The sequence below is a fragment of the Babylonia areolata genome, chromosome 30 (assembly GCF_041734735.1).
Source record: "Babylonia areolata isolate BAREFJ2019XMU chromosome 30, ASM4173473v1, whole genome shotgun sequence".
NCBI lineage: Eukaryota > Metazoa > Mollusca > Gastropoda > Neogastropoda > Buccinidae > Babylonia > Babylonia areolata.
In genome coordinates, this window is record NC_134905.1 from 12,812,214 (window position 1) to 12,818,964 (window position 6,751).

At 43.5% G+C, this 6,751-nt stretch overlaps 1 protein-coding gene across 1 annotated transcript in view; it reads right to left on the reverse strand.

The window, feature by feature from the left end:
* The window catches only part of LOC143275527 (uncharacterized), a 26,740-nt gene extending 24,898 nt beyond the window's left edge, over window positions 1-1,842 (reverse strand). Inside the window, exon 1 of the mRNA XM_076579706.1 lies at window positions 1,710-1,842. The gene's annotated coding sequence lies outside the window, so the exon portion shown is untranslated. The remainder of the gene's footprint in view (window positions 1-1,709) is intronic.
* Window positions 1,843-6,751: the final 4,909 nt, after the last annotated feature.

Genomic DNA, 6,751 nt, shown 5'->3' on the forward strand with positions numbered 1-6,751 from the left:
ACACACACACACACACACACACACACACTTCCAATATCACTTACAGTGAAAAGACGTTAAACTAAAGAACGAACGAACGAACACACACACACACACACACACACACACACACACACACACCCCTCCCCCCCACACACTACTACCACCACCACCACCACCACCATCATCATCAATAACAACAGAAACAACCCCCACCAATGACTCAGTCGAGCATTGAAACACCTTTTCTTGCTCTACCTTCAAAATCAATCTCCATAGCAGCGGGAGCAGTGAACCCCTTACAACGGACAGACCCAGCATGCAGTACAGTCAACTAAAGTAAGAAAGAAAGGGAACAAAGAAAACGAAGAAGAAGAAGAGGAAGAAGAAGAACAAGAACAACATTCAAGCTGAAATCAATACTGCAGATTCTCCCATCACATCATCTCTTACCGATCGAGTTCAAAGGACTGACTGGCTGCATTTCGTCTGGTCTGAGTCAGGATCGATAGAAGAAACACTCACCTTCAGATTTCATTTCGAAGAGTGATGAAACTGTGGGGAGGGGGGGGGGGGGAGAGAGGGAGAGATAGAGAGAGAGAGATGGGGGAACAGATAGAGAGAACGAGAAAGACAGAGAGACAGAGTGAAGGAGAGAGACACAACCGAGAACACACACACACACACACAGACAGAGGGACAGGATGGTAGGAAGAGAGACTGGGGCAGGGAGAGAGAGGGGGGGAGAGAGAGTGAGAGAGAGAGAGTGAGAGAGAGATAGGGAGAGTGAGAGTGAGAGAGAGAGTGTGTGTGAGAGAGAGAGGGAGAGAGAGAGAGAGAGAGAGAGAGAGGGAGAACCCTCGGGGAGAGAGACACAGAGAGAGAACCACACACACACACACACACACACACACACACACACACACACACACACACAGAGGGAGAGAGTGAGAGAGAGAGACAGAGAGAGAGGGGGAGAACCCTCGGGGAGAGAGACAGAGAGAGAGAACCACACACACACACACACACACACACACACACACACACACACACACACACACACACACAGAGTTATCTTGAAAATGAGATGGACTGAAGACAACAAAACCACACTGAAGTAAACATGAGGAGAACGACCTGAGCGCTCATCACATCGGAACAGGAAGAAATCAGCAGGATACAACAAAGTAGAGGAACGAAAAGACAAATCTGGCAACGACAAGAAAAAACAAACAAACAAAAAAACAAAAAATCCAACAACAACCAAAACTTCTTACTCCAAGGACGTAAGAACTGATGCATGACAGGCAGTCATGATTGACTATGACCATCAGAACAGCAGAGGAGGCAACTGCTGTCCCGACTATCTGGGAAAGACTTTGATTATAGTGGAGTGTGCTTTGCCCAAGTTACATCCCCACTCTCTGGGCCAAGAGGGTATTAGGTAAGAACTATAATAAGCCGAAAGGAAATGAATTCAAAACCAGACCAAAATGACCAGAAAAATCTACCTGGTTCCAACACCTTAACCTCTCACAATTCCAGAAAAGTCGGCGCAAAAGTATAAAAAAACAAAACAAAAAACAAACAAAATACAACAACAACAACAACAGAAAACTTAACACAAGTTAACAACAACAACAACAACAACAACAACAACACAAATGAAACACAAACCAACAAGTGCTCTTCAACCGGCTCAGAACTCACACGAAGGAGAACACACTTACTGAACAGAAGATTAACTTCTCCTTCTTCTTCAGGCGTAAATATGTCCGCACTTGAGAGTCGTGACATGCCCGAACAAACTGCCGTGTTCACAGCAACCAGCATCCCCCTTGCCTCACTCACTTCAGCCTCACCTTCCAGGTCGCTCGCTCTGTGGAAGGAAGCAGAAAAAAACACAGGTAGCTTGCGCTCTCTCGCTCGCTGGCTCGCGCTGGAAGAGAACAACAGAGCAGACTGCTCACTGCATGCTGATTTACCGTCTGAGTTGACTACCTGGAGTTTGGTGCCGGGGCGGGAGAGGCGGCGAGGGGTGTGTGTGTGTGTGGAATTCCGTCAGATAGGTTGGTATGTAGATAGATAGATAGATAAATGCACAGAAAGATATACATACATACATATAAATGCACACACACACACACACACACACACACACACACACACACACACACACACACACACACACACATATATATATATATATATATATATATATATATATATATATGTGTGTGTATGTATGTATATCGGGTGTCCCAAAAAAGTGAACCCGCTTTTAACACGTATTTTCTCAGTGACAGAGAAACCGAATTCATTGAAAATGTTCACACTGTAACCTTATGGTATCATCAACAAGCGTGCAAAATATCTAAAAGTTTGAACGCACTTTATGCCAGTATTGTCAAATTCAAAACAGCATGTCAAAAAATCCAATATCAGAGCTGTGAAATGTGATCTTCATCATAATTCATGCCAGCTGCCAGGTGTTGGCATCTGTCAATCAGTGTCAGTCTAAAAATAGCCTGTCTGGGTGTCAAGTCTATTGATTTTTTTTTCTTTTTTCTTTTTTCTTCTTTTTTTTTTGTCGTGTGTATCCAAAATCAGTTCTGTCCAAAGTTTCAGTTTGGAAGGATCAACCATGCCTTTGAGTGAAAGTGACAAGGTTACCATTGAAAACTATCTCAAGGAGAAAGGCTGGGATGGAAGAAGGGTAGTAAAGGAATTTCCAGGCAAGGGGTGGAGTCATGTCACTGTAAATAGACTTACTGCTAAAATACGCACTACAGGGTCAGTAGCACGTAAAATTCATTCGCCATTCTTTGCACAGAAGACTTGCTCACGGGCATGAACATGATGAATGTCACATTGCACAGCTCTGATATTGGATTTTTTGACATGCTGTTTTGAATCTGACAATACTCGCATAATCTGCATCCGAACTTTTAGATATTTTACAGACCTGTTGATGATACCCTCAGGTTACTGTGTAAAAAATTTCAATTAATTCGGTTTCTCCATCACTGAGAAAATACTTGTCAAAAAGCGGTTCACTTTTTTTGGGACACCCGATATATATATATATATATATATATATATATATATATATATATATATATATATATATATATATGTGTCTCTGTGACTGCGTTTTTTTTTTTTTGTCGTCAGTCTCTGTCGGTCTCTCACGGTGTCCATGCCTGTCTCTGTCGGTGTCCATGCCTGTCTCTCTGTCAGTGTCCATGCCTGTCTCTGTCTTTGTCCATGCCTGTCTCTGTCGGTGTCCATGCCTGTCTCTCTGTCAGTGTCCATGCCTGTCTCTGTCTTTGTCCATGCCTGTCTCTGTCGGTGTCCATGCCTGTCTCTCTCTCGGTGTCCATGCCTGTCTCTGTCTTTGTCCATGCCTGTCTCTCTCGGTGTCCATGCCTGTCTCTCTCGGTGTCCATGCCTGTCTCTCACGGTGTCCATGCCTGTCTCTCTCGGTGTCCATGCCTGTCTCTGTCTTTGTCCATGCCTGTCTCTCTCGGTTTCCATGCCTGTCTCTCACGGTTTCCATGCCTGTCTCTGTCGGTGTCTATGCCTGTCTCTCACGGTTTCCATGCCTGTCTCTCACGGTGTCCATGCCTGTCTCTCACGGTTTCCATGCCTGTCTCTGTCGGTGTCCATGCCTGTCTCTGTCGAATCAAAAACAACAACCAATATCAAAAGCAAAACAAAAGCAAACTGATTTCATGCCTTACGCAGAACTGGCACACACAACCAGAGAATAATGATGACTGTGGATGTATAGTTTTAATCATTCATGCGATTTTTTTTTTCCAAAAAAGCGGAATAACATATATCTTTATTTTTCATGGCAAATAAATGAAAAAGAAATAACCAGAGTATTTATTTATTTTTCTTAAATTGCTGAATTGTAAACAATGATGCCAACCTGAAGGTAAGTTGAAGTCTAGTCGTTTATCTTGGGAACTGAACAAGAGAATGGACTTTATTTTCTTTATCATTCGAACAGCATACATCATACAGCAATACCCCATACCTCATTCCAAAAAAAGAGGAGGCAAACTGGTTATATTGGAGATTCGTCTTCTGTAGTTCCTGATCCAAATTGTGCGGTGAAAAGCCTTTCATTTTCTGATGAAAAAGTGTTACAAGATCTGGGCTAAACGCACTACTGGGCAAGCAATGCAAATTAAGAAAAAAAAACAACACATTAAATCAATAACCTTTCCCATGAAGTGAATGTTTTCAAACTGATCCGGTTTGCGTGTTCTTTGTGTGTGTGTGTGTGTGTGTGTGTTTGTGAGTGTGTGTGGTGGGAGGGGGGGGGGGGGGGGGGGGGGGGGGGGGAGATGAGGGGGGGAGGGGCTTATGCCTCGATGCAAGTACATATTATCTATGTAGCCCCTGTGTGAGTGGATTTCTTCTATTGAATTTGCCAGAGGACAACACTCCTGGTGCCGTGAGTGAGTTGTCAGTGCGTCAAGTGCGTGCTGCACACGGGACCTCTGTCTATCGTCTCATCAGAATGACTAAACGTTCAGTCCCATTTTCAAACTTGGGAAGAGGGGCGACAGCGGGATTCGAACCCAGACCCATACGGATTCTGTACTGGCAGATGAGCGTCTTAACCATTAGCCACCTTCCTCTAAAATCACACCACCTTACCGGCTTCTCAAAGACTTGGATAAAGAAATACCGTGAACTGTCTAAGATGACACCACCCCAGAGCAAAAGACAGGAAGACCAGGTGCCCTCTGAGATATTACCACCTTACCGGCTTCTCAAAGACCTAAAGACCGAGTACCCTCTAAGATCACACCACCCCAGAGCTAGAGACAGAAAGATCAAGCACACTCTAAGATCACACCACCTCAGTAAGATCTAAAGACAGAAAGACCAGGTACCCTCTAAGATCACATCATCTCAGTAAGATCTAAAGACAGAAAAATCAGGTACCCTCTAAGATCACACCATCTCAGTAAGATCTAAAGACAGAAAAACCAGGTACCCTCTAAGATCACACCATCTCAGTAAGATCTAAAGACAGAAAAACCAGGTACCCTCTAAGATCATATCATCTCAGTAAGACCTTAAGACAGTAAGACCAGGTGCACTCTAAGATCACACCATCTCAGTAAGGCTGCATAAGCGAACTCAGCAGCGCTATAAGTTTGCTTAGAATCAAGACGGTTCCGAACTTAGCAGCACTTCAAGTTTGCTTACAATCAAGACTGTTCCGAACTTAGCAGCGCTTCAAGTTTGCTAACAATCAAGACTGTTCCGAACTTAGCAGCGCTTCAAGTTTGCTAACAATCAAGACTGTTCCGACCTTAGCAGCGCTTCAAGTTTGCTAACAATCAAGACTGTTCCGAACTTAGCAGCACTTCAAGTTTGCTTACAATCAAGACTGTTCCGAACTTAGCAGCGCTTCAAGTTTGCTTACAATCAAGACTGTTCCGAAGTTAGCAGCACTTCAAGTTTGCTTACAATCAAGACTGTTCCGAACTTAGCAGCACTTCAAGTTTGCTTACAATCAAGACTGTTCCGAACTTAGCAGCACTTCAAGTTTGCTAACAATCAAGACTGTTCCGAACTTAGCAGCGCTTCAAGTTTGCTTACAATCAAGACTGTTCCGAACTTAGCAGCACTTCAAGTTTGCTTACAATCAAGACTGTTCCGAACTTAGCAGCACTTCAAGTTTGCTTACAATCAAGACTGTTCCGACCTTAGCAGCACTTCAAGTTTGCTTACAATCAAGACTGTTCCGAACTTAGCAGCACTTCAAGTTTGCTTACAATCAAGACTGTTCCGAACTTAGCAGCACTTCAAGTTTGCTTACAATCAAGACTGTTCCGAACTTAGCAGCACTTCAAGTTTGCTAACAATCAAGACTGTTCCGAACTTAGCAGCACTTCAAGTTTGCTAACAATCAAGACTGTTCCGAACTTAGCAGCACTTCAAGTTTGCTAACAATCAAGACTGTTCCGAACTTAGCAGCGCTTCAAGTTTGCTTACAATCAAGACTGTTCCGAACTTAGCAGCACTTCAAGTTTGCTTACAATCAAGACTGTTCCGACCTTAGCAGCACTTCAAGTTTGCTAACAATCAAGACTGTTCCGAACTTAGCAGCGCTTCAAGTTTGCTTACAATCAAGACTGTTCCGAACTTAGCAGCGCTTCAAGTTTGCTTACAATCAAGACTGTTCCGAACTTAGCAGCACTTCAAGTTTGCTTACAATCAAGACTGTTCCGACCTTAGCAGCACTTCAAGTTTGCTTACAATCAAGACTGTTCCGACCTTAGCAGCACTTCAAGTTTGCTTACAATCAAGACTGTTCCGACCTTAGCAGCACTTCAAGTTTGCTAACAATCAAGACTGTTCCGAACTTAGCAGCGCTTCAAGTTTGCTTACAATCAAGACTGTTCCGAACTTAGCAGCACTTCAAGTTTGCTTACAATCAAGACTGTTCCGAACTTAGCAGCACTTCAAGTTTGCTTACAATCAAGACTGTTCCGAACTTAGCAGCACTTCAAGTTTGCTTACAATCAAGACTGTTCCGAACTTAGCAGCACTTCAAGTTTGCTAACAATCAAGACTGTTCCGAACTTAGCAGCGCTTCAAGTTTGCTAACAATCAAGACTGTTCCGAACTTAGCAGCGCTTCAAGTTTGCTTACAATCAAGACTGTTCCGAACTTAGCAGCACTTCAAGTTTGCTTACAATCAAGACTGTTCCGACCTTAGCAGCACTTCAAGTTTGCTAAC